This window comes from Crocodylus porosus, unplaced genomic scaffold, assembly GCF_001723895.1.
Source record: "Crocodylus porosus isolate Cpor-Errol unplaced genomic scaffold, CroPor_comp1, whole genome shotgun sequence".
Classification (NCBI taxonomy): Eukaryota; Metazoa; Chordata; order Crocodylia; family Crocodylidae; genus Crocodylus; species Crocodylus porosus.
In genome coordinates this window covers 7321717-7334461 of record NW_017728923.1, presented here as the reverse complement: position 1 = coordinate 7334461, position 12745 = coordinate 7321717, and the positions used below count along the sequence as shown (strand labels likewise).

Below are 12745 nucleotides of genomic sequence, written 5' to 3'. Positions count from 1 at the left end.
GTTACGCAAATGGCATAAATACCAGCTTTATATTAGGTAAATAACATGGAGATAGACTTTTGCGTATTGCCTTAATCTTATGTATTTTCTTGAGTTTTGCATTGCCTTAAGAAACTCCATTTTGTATTGCTCTGTAGCTTGACATAAGTGCTTGACCTTTGTATGCTGTATGTGTGGGAGAATGGGTGAGAGTGTGTCTGTGGAAAAGGAAAACATCAGCTGGTGACTGGCTGAAGAATGCAAACAGCTAAAAGACCAAAACAAGAAGACTCCTCCCCAGAACAGCAAGAGAACAACATCAATCGACCTTCAAGGAAGAACACAGTGACTGATAACACAGCAAAAGCCCAGAGTACTAAGTAAATTGACAAAGCTATAAAAGATGGGGTGATATGTATTGATTTTGGGTCTTGTTCTTCGTATTATCCTGGAGCATTGGTTTGTCTGATGAGATGGACTGGCAGAAGCCCAGTTCCCACTTGCAATCAATTTGGCTGGCCACTAAGTTGATACAAGCACCAATAAAACTGGTAACGTACACCAGCGCAGAACAGAAATTAGGGTATGAATGTGGTGTGTGTGTATTAAGCACATAATCAGTAAATGCAGCATCTTGCCTTATCCTCCTTCATAAGATCTTGCTTGTGGTTTGAGCAACTGGCAATTTGTGTAAGAGCTGATCTGGTGGTGGCAGACCAAATCCTGTGGATCAGAACCAAACAGCTGCAGCTCACCCTCAAATCTGGAGTCAGCCTTGAAGGCAGAGTCAGAACTAGTAGGTGTTGCACCCCAGGATGGAGGTCATTGTTACCTGTGCTAAAAGTCATCAGCTGCAGACTCTCTAGGGACCTGCCGTTCTGTTGCACCTGTAAGTGGGCAGTCCATCCCATGTTATGCTACTGCCTGAAGCCAAGAGGCTGAGGACACATCCACTTTAGCTTCAGCAGGTTTGTTTGGATTTGGGTGAGGCCATAGACAGGTAGGCTTATGTAGCTGCCCAGAAGTCTTGGCTTCCTTGTTGACAATGCATTAATTGGAGCGAGAGGAACTGCATATTCCTTGCTTCCCAGCTAAGATAAGTTTTGTTTCTGTAACCTTTCTGCTGAGCACCTAGCAGCAGCAACAAGGGCTGGGTTCAATTTTGGGGTATTAAATATATTTCACCTTGGCTTGAGCCCCCATTCAAACTACCTGGGAAACACTAAAAGAATCACTAGGGTGACCAATAAAACCAACAATCCTTCCCTCACAAGCAGTATAAACACAAAATGGAAATTTATTACAAATAAAGAAAAATCAAAAGTAAACACTAACTGTAAGTTTAAAATACAATAAACTACAAAACAAGGTCTATAGGTGATGCCCTCTTGGTAATTGTGACTAGGGTTGTACATTGTGTGCAGGAGAGGTTGTTTGTTACTGGGAGACATTGTTTGTCTGGGTCAGGCAGAATAGAGGACATGGGTACATGCTGTGGTCTGCTTGGGATTAAGTAAGAAACTCCTGTTGTGTTTGCAATAGGAAGCTAGAGAGCAGAGAAAGTTCTCTTTCTGTTGGCATAGCTCTGTTAATAAACAGGGACAAGGTCTTTTGACTCTAGGGTCCTTGGGAAAAGTGTTGCAGTTTTCTGTGTGAATGGTTACAAAATCAGTATTGTGTGTTTTCTGTGGAGTCTGTAAAGTAAAGTTTACAGGTGCAGGTTATGGCAAGGCAGAGTGTTATCCATCCAGGTAGCTTCAGAGAGATCAGAGACAGTTGAGAAGCATGTTACTGGTTACTAGGGCTGTGCAAAATGGAAGCATTTCATTTTGACCAGCGTTTTGACGTTTCGACAGAACACTGCTTTGTTTCGACTTTTGTTTCGAGTCGAAATGGTTGTTCCTCCATTTCGCCCATAGGCTATAATGGGGAAGGTTGAAACAGGCTATAACTTTGTAATTCCGAGCCACATTTGGATGAAACTTGCAAAAATCGTAGCCCCTTCTTAGGATATGAAGCATACACAGCTTCAAGAAGATAGGTGCTGGGAGTTTGAAGAAACTGCACCCCAAAGTCCTCAAAGCAAAACTTGTGTCATGTGTACATTTTAGGATACAGTGGGGTCAAAACTGCAGGCTTGCTAGCCCCTGCTGAGGCCATGAAGTCTGCCAAGTTTCAAGAAGATTGGTGCAGGGGTCCAGGGGGAACTGCACCCCAAATTCTTGAAAGCAAAACTCATGTCACGTGTATGCGTTAAGCGACAGTGGGGTCAAAGCTGCAGGAGTGGTAGCCCCTGTGGAGGCCGCAAAGCCTGCCAAGTTTCAAGGTGATAGGTGCAGAGGTTTGGGGGGAACTGCACCTCAAGCTGCTGACAGGGAAAACTCATGACATAGATGACCCTGTGTGTGTTAAGGCGCAGCAGGGTGAAAACTGCCGGGGTGATGGCCCCTGCTCAGGACATAAAGCCTGCCAAGTTTCAAAAAGGTAAATGCAGAGGTTTGGGGGAAACTGCACCTCAAGCTGCAGACAAGCAAAACTCATGTCATGGGTGCTTGTGCAACTGTGTCTGTCTTGGGGCATGGGGGCAGGGGAGGAGGGGGGGATGGACTACTGTAGGCCTGGCTGCTGTGTTACCAGGTACCAATTAATCGTGATTTACTCAGGGACCAGCTCAATACATAGTAGTACATAATGACTTAATAAGCATGAATTAACACCTACAAAAACAGAGGCTAAGGAGAGGAAATAATCAATACAGACAATCAACTGCCCCAAGACAGACACAGTGAGTTGCACAAGCACCCATGTCATGAGTTTTGTCTGTCAGCAGCTAGGGGCACAGGGCCCCAAAATGCCCCTGCACCTATTTCCTCGATAGCTACCAGGCATCATGGCCTCAGCAGGGGCTAGCAGACCTGCAGCTTTCACCCTGCTGCACCTTAACACACACATTGTCACCCATGTCACAAGTTTTGCCTGTCAGCAGCCAGAGATGCAGGGCCCCAGAAGCCAGACTCCCCCTGCACCTATCTCCTTGAAACTTGGCAGGCTTTGTGGCCTCAGCAGTGGCTACCGTCCTGGCAGTTTTGACCTTCCTGTGGCTTAACACTTACACATGCCATGTTTTTCTTTTAGGAATTTGTGGTGCAGTTCCCACTGTACCAATCTTGAAATCTGGCAAGCTTCATGCTCTACCATCCCTTTGAGTTTCAACCAAATAAGACAAAAAACAACATAGTTATAGATATTTTATTGATTCCCCATTATACCCTATGGCCAGATCTCCGAAGCGGCTTCAACACTTTTCTGAAGCGGCTTGGAAGCTCTGAACCGGTTTGGAAAGCCTAACAAAGCCCGCGGTTCAATCCATACTTGGTGCTTTGGATACCAAAGCTTCTCCGGATCCAAAGCATGGTCCGAAGCCTCGCACAGCCCTAGCCAGCAGGACTAACAATACACTGGCATGCATCAATTGACACATCTCCAGCAAAACCATTGCAAAGAAGTGATTCTCCCACTCTACTTGGCTCTTCTCAGAACTGGTGAGACTGCAGCTGGAGTGCTGCATCCAGATCTGGGCTCCACATCTTAACAAGGACGTGGTGAAGCTTGAGAGAATGCAGAGAAGGGCTGCCCATATGATCAGCAGGGATCCTGGTTTTGTGGCAGCAGGAGGTTTTGTACACAGCAGCCATCATCACTGGCACAGGTGGCCCCACAGGCATGTGACAGCGCCTTCCTGTGCCAGCGGTGACTGCCGCTGCCTCCAAAACCTCCTGCTGCCGCCACGGAGCCATGTTTGGAGCTGTGCAGCTGGTGGGGTGCAGGGTGGTGATGGGGATGGTTGCACGTCACCCAGCTATCACCACGCTGCTGCTGTCGCTGCCGCCCAGCGGCTGGCTGCACAGCTCTAGGCACAGCTCCGTGGCAGCAGCGGGAGGTTTTGGAGGCAGCGGCTGTCACCACCATCATGGGCCTCTACGTAAATGGCAGCAGCCACTGCATGCAACCCCAAGCCCCTGCCCTGCCCCCCATGCCCCCACTCCTTGCTGTGGCTGCAGAATTGGCCATGGAGCTGTGCTCAGCTGCATGCCAACCTCCCTCTCCCCCTCCCCCGGGAAGCTGGCCAGGTGGCATGTGTGTGGCCTGCACATGGTGGGCACCACCACACTGTGCCCGGTATCACTTGCCTGTAAAGCCCCCTGCAGAGGGGCACTCCTGCCCTCACCCCCTGGCCCTATTCCCATCTGCGATGTGCCACCTGAGGCTGGCAGCACCCCCTGCTCCCTCAGCCCCCAACCATCTTCCCCAGCCCTGCCCCACAGCCCCACGTACCTCCATGCTCCAGGGGCGAAGTGCAAGTCTAAGCCTGAGTCCAGCCTTGGCTGCCTCAGAGGCTCAGGCCCCGCCCTCCCCCTCCTCTCCCTCCTCCTCCAGCCAGGGCTGGAGCTGTGCCAGCCTGCAAGAGCTCTTTGCAAAAATGGAGAATCCGCGGATTTCTCTCCTAAAAAGAGAAATCTGTGTTTTCTCTGATAAAACAGGGAATCTGTGGTTTTCTCCATTTTTCCATGGGAAACGGAAAACCCAGATCCCTAATGATCAGAGACATACAAGGAAAGGCATACAAGGAAAGGCAGAGAGACCTGGGACTCTTCAGCCTGAAAAAGAGAAGGCTTAGAGGGGACTTGGTAGCAGCTTACTGCTACATCAGAAGCGTACATCTAGGACTCAGTGAACAACTGTTCACCAAGGCACTCTTGGGGAAAATTAGGAGTAATGGTCACAGTCTGGACGCCCTAGTTGTGAAGTAGTTTTCCCTAATGTTGAGCCTGAAATGAGCCTGAAACGATCTTCCAGGAGTTTGTGACCATTACTCCTAGTTTTTCCCCAAGGATGCCCTGATGAACAGTTGTTCACCGATCTGTAGATGTACACTTCTGCTACCAAGTCCCCTCTGAGCCTCCTCTTTTTCAGGCTGAAGAGTCCCAGGTCCCTCAGCCTTTCCTCATATGGCTTGCCACGCAAGTCTCTGATCATATGGGTAGCCCTTCTCTGGACTCTCTCAAGATTTACCATGATCTTGTCATGGTGCAGAGCCTAGAACTGGACCAGTACTCCAGCTGCGATCTCACCAGTGCTGAGGAGAGCTGAGTAGAGCAGGAGAATCACTTCTTTGCACTGGTTTTACTGGAGATGCATCAATTGAAGCATGCCAGAGTATTGTTGTCCCCGCTGGCTACAGCATTGCACTGCTGCTCAAGTTCATACTGTGGTCAAGTATTACCCTCAGGTCTTGGTGACAAGTGATGGGGGATCTTCAGTCCTGCTGCCTGATGAGAGGCAGGAGTTTTGCCTGTCAGCAGCCAGAGGTGCAGGGCCCCAGAACCCCCCTGCACCAATCTCCTCAACAGCTGGCAGGCTTAGTGGCTGCAGCAGGGCCTAGCAGCAGTTTCCCCTCCCCTGTGCCCCAAGACAGACACAGTTGCACAAGCACCCATGTCATGAGTTTTATCTGTCAGCAGCCAGAGGTGCAGGGCCCCAGAACCTCTGCACCAATCTCCTCAACAGCTGGCAGTCTTCGTGGTTGGAGCAGGGGCTAGCATCCCTGCAGTTTCACCCTGCTGTGCCTTAACACACAGTCACCCATGTCACAAGTTTTTCTTGCCCGCAGCTTGAGGTGCAGTTTCCCCCAAACCCCTGCACTTATCTCCTTGAAACTTAGCAGACATCATGGCTTCAACAGGGCCTAGCACGCCTGAAGTTTTGACCCTGCTGTGCTTAACACATACATGTGACATGAGTTTTGCTTTCAGGATTTTGGGGCATAGTTTCCCCAAACTCCCTGCACCTATCATTTTGAAACATGGCAGGCTTTGTGGCCTGAGCAGGGGCTAGCATTCCTGTAGTTTTGACTGTAATGTAGCTTAACACATACACGTGACAGAAGTTTTGCTCTCAAAACTTTGGGATGCAGTTTCTCTGAACTCCCTGTATCGATCTTCTTCAAACCTGGCACACCATATGACCTTAGAAGGGGCAAGTTTCATCCAAATCTGGCCAGAAATTACCAAGTTATAGGCTGTTTTGTCTTTCGCCATTATAGCCTATGGGTAAAACAGTGTTGAAACAGCAAAACATTTCAACTTGCCTCATTTTGTTTTGAAACCATTTTGACCTATCTGTTTCATTTCAATTTTGCTGTTTCAACCTCAAAACAGGTCAAAACAGAGTTGAAACAAAACTGGTGGCGAAATTTCCCATAGCCCTACTGGTTACAGATACTTTGAGATCCTGTGTGCCCCAGAGAATAGAGGCAGCAGAGGGCAGAGAAAGAGACTGGGTATGATACTGGACATCTGGTCAGGCACTGGCAGAGAATTTGTGATTGGAAGTAAGAGGGAAACTTGGTCCCTCCCCTCCCCCAACCTCTCTAGGAACAGTGAAGAGCCTAGAAATGATTGTTATAGGAGTGTAACTTCTTGTTTTGGGAAACATCAGGGCACAGCTGTGTAAACAGTGTCCAGAGTTATTCTGGGCAGAGGAAGTGTGAGCTTAGCAGAGACATGTTTTGTTTTTTCTCTAGGGATGCATGGTTGGGGGGGGCATTTTGGAGGCAGAAAGAGCTTTTCCAAGGGGATTGTGTGTGGTGTGTAATCTGTCTCATACAGTCTTTCAGGGGGAGCTTCCTCAGTCCTAGAATGAAGCTTGCTGGATGCTTGTGCACTGTAAGAACTGACAAGCTGTGAGGAGAGTCAGAGATTGTTTTGGGTTTGCAGAAAGCAAGGCCAGTACAGATTGTGTAGCTGTGAGAGAAAGACCAAAATTTGCTGGATTTATTGGTTTGCAAAGTGCAAGGCAAGAATGGCCACTGATGAGAATGGATTGTGAAGCCTACAGACCAGAAAGGATATAGTTAAGATTTGTAAGACAAGAGAAAAGCTAGAAGTTAGGTAAGACCTAGAGGAAGCGTAGGGATTCCAGAGAAAGCTGCTAGAGAAAAATCTGCTAGAAAAAGTATTGCCATCAGAGTGGACAAAGAATTGCCATGACTGAGAGACCTGTTGAAGAATAAGAGAGATTCTTTAAAGGGGGTTTGAGAACAGACTCACAGACCACAGAGAAGAATTGAGAGTGGGTGCTAAAGAGGAGAGCTCAGCCAGAATTTGTGAGAGCATTGAAAGCCAGAGACTCAGTCTGAAAGGTGTGAGGCAGAGTTAGCACTACTAGTGTAGTCTGTGTGTAGACAAAATGAGAGTGCATGACACATTAAAGAAGGCTAAAGGCTATTACACGGATGTAATTGTGTCAGTGTTTGCACACATTGGCAGTGTATTGCACATTAATTCCAGCCACTGTAGAAAATCTGGCAGTGCAATGCACCTTAAATGACTTTGGGCACAGCAAACTAAAACTCCCTCAAGGAGTTTCAGTTTGCTGCCCCTGCAGCCGCAGAGTGAAGCACCAAGCTCCGTGCACCCATGTGGCTCTGCAGGAAGCCCTGCAGGCAGTCTGGCAGCAGCCCAGGAAAGCAGACTCTGCCCAAGAAAAGCAGTGAGCCTGATCCTTTTTTTCCTCCACCTGGAGCCTGCTTGCCTCCCTGAGCTGTGTGGGGGCCTGGGCTCAGGACGCCTGTGGGTGCGTTCCACTTGGTGGGGGTGCTGCTGCCATGGAGGGAAGCACCAGCTCCCCCTGCAGCCCATGGACTGCTCCACCTGCCGGCAGCTTGCCCTGCAAGGCAGGTAAGTCAGTGGGGTGTGTGCACAACACAGGGGTTTAATCAATCCTAAATTGAAGCAGTGTTTTTTAAAACCCACCGCTTCAATTTAGGGTCCCCATTTCATTTACACACACCTTGGAGTCCAGGAAGGGTTAAATCAGAAGAGAATAGGACTGAATGGGTCCAGAGGCTCTGAGGAGAGCAGAGGAGAGAGTGAGAATGAAATTTTAGGAATAATTGCTTTAGAGAAGGAAGAAATATAGCAATCTTGAAAGAAAGTTGTAACTTGATCTCAGAGAGTGTCTGAGCTGGTTAAGTAAAATGCCTTCTATTGCTGGTCCCATAAGAAGTCAGTAGCAAAGAAAATTAACCCCTGTGTTAGAAACTGTGAATGTGGGTAACAGAAGTAGAGCCTAAGGAGCCTAATAAGTAAGCGGCTTTGCAAAGTCAGTTAAGGTGTTAATACAAAACAGAGAGTGTGAACAGTGTAGCATATTTGCTCTGTGTGTGTATTACAAGGCAGAGAAACTGCTGGAAGTGTAAGTATCTGTAATCTCATTGGTAAAGGGGGTGAGAAATGTCTTTTTTACCTCCCCTCACTTTCGAGGAATAGCGTGAATCTTTTAGAGAGAATCTTTTCTTTCTTGTCAAAGTCGGCTTTCCTGAAGTTGAGGACTTCTGCATTGCTGACTGACTTGCCAGCTTTATGGAGGATGGTGAAGGTGATCAGCTCATGGTCGCTGTGTCCCAGCTTCCCTTCGATCATTAGGTTGCTGATTAAGTCATCCCACATTGCCAGTACCAGGTCAAGCAGCGCTTTGCCTCTCGTCAGTTCATGGATTTCCTGAGTCAGATAGAGCTCATCCACACACATGAGGAAGCTTTGCGACCATTCAGATTTGGCCAAGTGCTCTTCCCATGAGATGTCTGGGTAGTTGAAGTCTCCCATGATAACCATGTACCACAGCAGAGGCCTGTCACTGGTGTCCTATATTTGGATGCAGCCATTTGTCCTGCCATCCAGTGCCTGGTGGAACAGCAACATAAAGGTTTTAAAGGATTGGTGTCAGCTGGCAGGCTTACACTCAAAAAGCTAGTATTGCTTTGAGCAGGGACATGCCCAGATTTCTTCAGGAGGTTCCTTGGTAGTGGGGACGTGTTTTGAGATGATTTCATGAGGGTTTTGCCCAATGAACCCAGCAGAAGGGCAGCTCCTTATTGGTGGCAATGTAAATAGCACATGCGGATGGCAAGTAAACTGGTGCCTGGCATGGCCAAAGCATTCTTTGGACCAGACAAAAACATAGTCAAGGGTGTCCAGAAGAGTCCCCCAGTGCCACAGAAGCATGGCGTGAGGTGGTCCAAGAAGAATTTCTTTCGCTAATCCCAGCCCAAAAGAAATTCCTTACTCAAACCATTATACTTAGTGCAGTGGGCACGGGGGCCTACAGCTAGCAGCATGGCATGAAGAAACTGTGCTCTGGGCCGGGCAAGACTCTGGTCAGGGATGTCTGGGCGAGTCCACTGGTGCCCCAGAGTCATAGAGTGGGGTGGGCCAACAAGAACTTCCATCTCTAATCCCAGCCCAAAAAACAGTTCCTTATTCGAGGCATTATACTTAGCACAGTGGCTGGGGTGCAGTCTATTGTCATCCTGGCATGACCAAACCGCACTTTGGGCCAGGCGAATCTCTGGTCAGAAATATCCAGGAGAGTTGCCTGGTGACACAGAGATGTTGTCTGGGTTGGCTCAAGAAGGATTTCTAGCTATAATCCCAGACTCAAACTCAATTTCTTATTCAGGTCTATATACGTAGCACAGTGGCTGGGGTGCAGTCTATTGTCATCCTGGCATGACCAAACCGCACTTTGGGCCAGGCGAATCTCTGGTCAGAAATATCCAGGAGAGTTGCCTGGTGACACAGAGATGTTGTCTGGGTTGGCTCAAGAAGGATTTCTAGCTATAATCCCAGACTCAAACTCAATTTCTTATTCAGGTCTATATACGTAGCACAGTGGCTGGGGTGCTATTAGTTGGCAACCTGACACGGCCAAACCGCATTTTGGACTGGGTAAATCTGTGGTTAAAGATGTCCAGGAGAGTCCCCCGGTGGCACAGAGGTGTGTCACATGTGGCCCAAAAATGGTTTCTAGCTATAATCCCAGCTCAAAAGCCAATTATTTATTCAAACCTATGCACTTAGTACAGTCGGAATGAGGGGCTGTCAGTTGGCACCCTGACATGGACAAACTGCACTTTGGGCCAGGTCTCTGCTCAGAGATGTCCAGGAGAGTCCCCAGTGGCACAGAGGTATGGTCTGGGGTGGCCCAAGAAGGATTTCCGGGTATAATCCCAGCCCAAAATCCTTATTTGGGTCCGTGCACTTAGTGCAGTGGCTGGGGTGCTGTCTGTTGGCAGCCTGGCATGGCCAAACCGCACTTTAGGCCAGGCAAATGTCTGGTCACAGATGTCCAGGACAGTCCCCCAGTGGCACCGGGTATTATGATGGGTGGGCCAAGCAGAATTTCTAGCCAAGATCCCAGCCTGAAAGATAGTTCTTTATTCAAGCCATTATACTTAGTACAGTGGGCATGGGGGCTGTTAGTTGGCAGCCTGGCACGGCCAAACCATGCTTTGGGCCAAGCAGGACTGTGGTCAGGGTTCTTTGTGCCAGTCCCCCAGTGGCATAACCACAACATTTGGGGTGGCCCAAGAAGTATTTTGCCCCATAATCCCATCCTAATCTGACCTTAGTTTAGGGTTCTGTACTTGATGCGGGATATTATTTTACATATTAATTAGTACATATGCGTAGCTAATGAAATTCTCTCTCTTTAGGACCTGGAATTCATTAATAAATTTTTATTGGGTCTAGATTAGTTTTGAAAAAGGAACTGGGAACTGGGAATAAGGAATAAGGAACCGGGAATAAGGAACCGGGAATAAGGAACCAACTTCAGCCTCATGCAGCAGGGGAGAATCTAAAACAGCCATCTTTGTTACGTATTTTGCAGGGCAGCTGCTGCGACAGTGGCAGGTGCACACAACTAATGGGAGCCCACGGTTTTATGAGATTCTGAAGAGCTTTTGAGAGAAATACAAGCTGCATGATGCTACCCTAGTGACCCTGGTAAACCACCACAAGATACAGGAAGTGGTAAGGGCAAGAGACACCATGTCACCAGTAGATTTACTACCTGATAGCTGCCAGGCCGTGTGGGAGTGAATCTTCTGCAGGGACCTACAGAAAAAGCACAGAGACCTAAACAGGCAGGCAGCCCACCGGGCACTGCCTTTGCGGGCATGGAAAAACAGCACGAGGCAGAGAGGTCCATTGAACTGTCCAAGGCCGACCTGCCGCTGGCAGGCAGAAATGATTGACCACCTCTTCTGGGATTGTCTGTACACCAGGGAGGTGTGGAAGAAAGTCCGTGTGCTCCTCCTGGTGGTGACAGGTGTCAGAAACCTGACTAGGGAAGAGGTATTTACTTGGCAGGGGAAACACTATGTACCTAGGTTCATGAAGGCAGTTTTTCTTAAGTGTTCCCAGGGTTAACTTTTTCTGGCATGGTTTAGTAGCTGCCAAGGTATTGGGCTTAAAGCCCACATTATGGAAATGTGAGGCTCCTCTCTAGCTGAAGGCCCATATGGCTGAAGGCAGGCGAAACTTGGCGGCATCTGAACCCCAAGCCTCCGGGCTTGGGCCTGCACATAGGATGTCTGCCAAAAGACATTGGAAATATCTGAAGCCCCTGGTGGGGGTGGAAGATGTTTGCTAGTTGTTGGGCCACTTATGGTTCTGGACTGCTTCAGGTCTGCACTATGGAAAACCAGGAACCTGCTCACAAATAGACCCCAAAGTCAAGGATTGTATTTAAATGGAACTATGTGAAATGTACTGGTACTACAGAAAGACAGAAGAGGATGACAGGAAAAAAAATAGCAGACCTCATCTGGTGGAACCTCAAGGGGTCTGGCATAGACTTTTTCAGGATTAGCCCCTCTGAGGAGGGCAGTGGGTGGGGGTACAGGTATAGGGATAGGTGAATGGTAGCGTGATATGTACTGTATAACAGGTTTTTAGTGTGTTTTTAGTGTGCTTTGAGCTGCCAAGTGAACCATAAGGGCCACTGTGTCATGGGACCCAGGCTAGGAAAGAAGGATCTCCCAGTGCTGACTACATGATCATGGAGCTCATGCTGGAAGATAAGGATCTTCCAGCCCAGGTCCTACCACCATGGGGTGCAGGCTGGGTGATAAGGATCTCCCAGCATTGGCCCCATGACCCCGGAACTGGGGCTGGGAGATCCTTATCTCCCACCCCTGGTCTCTCCACTCCCAGCCCCTGCTCTCTCCACTCCCCAGTTGTGGAGCGGGGGCTGGGAGGTCCCTGCTGGATGGGGCTGGGGAGCCTATTCCCTAACCAGCTCCATGATTGCAGATCTGGGCAGGGAACAAACTCTCCAGTCCCAACCCTGTGATCCTGGAGCAGAGGCTGGAAACTGTCCCAGTCAGGGGCAGGTCCTAGCCCTATGGCCCAAATGGGTGACTGAAGCACAGGGCTTAGAAAGAACTGCAGGGCTGGGGCAGGTTCCAGCCCCCTGTCCACCAGTGCGGCTGACTGCTAGCTGCTCCACTGAAAGATCAGGGCAGGAGGCTGGGACCTGCCCCTCCCCTACAGCTCTTTCCAAGTCCTCTACCCCTGATTGAGAAGCCAGGGCCAGGAGCTCCCTGCTGCTGCAGCAGCCAGGAGACAGTTTCTCCTGGCCTGCTGCTCCCTGCCAGCTAGCACCCAGGGAGAGCCTAGAGCCAGGGACACTCTGCACATGTAGACACGTGTCCACGAGCATTTACTTCAAGTAGTTTACTCATGAGTAAACTGCTCCCGTATCAAATGCACGTGTAGACACACCCACTGAGAATCAGGTTCAAGGCACCCAAGGGCAGGTGGGGCTAGAGCTCAAGTCCTCTAGCTTCCCAAGTGAGTAGCCTATGTTGCTGCTGGTGCACATGCCCATTCTGCAGGCATACACAGCAGTTTATGTACTG

The 12745-nt window shown here is 49.1% G+C and overlaps 1 long non-coding RNA gene across 1 annotated transcript; it reads right to left on the bottom strand.

The window, feature by feature from the left end:
- Positions 1–210: 210 nt before the first annotated feature.
- LOC109313469 lies at positions 211–11890 on the bottom strand. The gene is made up of 3 exons (XR_002102058.1): positions 11878–11890; positions 3503–3506; positions 211–415 (listed from the first exon to the last, which is right to left on the bottom strand). It is a non-coding gene; the product is annotated as an uncharacterized LOC109313469 (long non-coding RNA).
- Between the last annotated feature and the right edge of the window lie 855 nt (positions 11891–12745).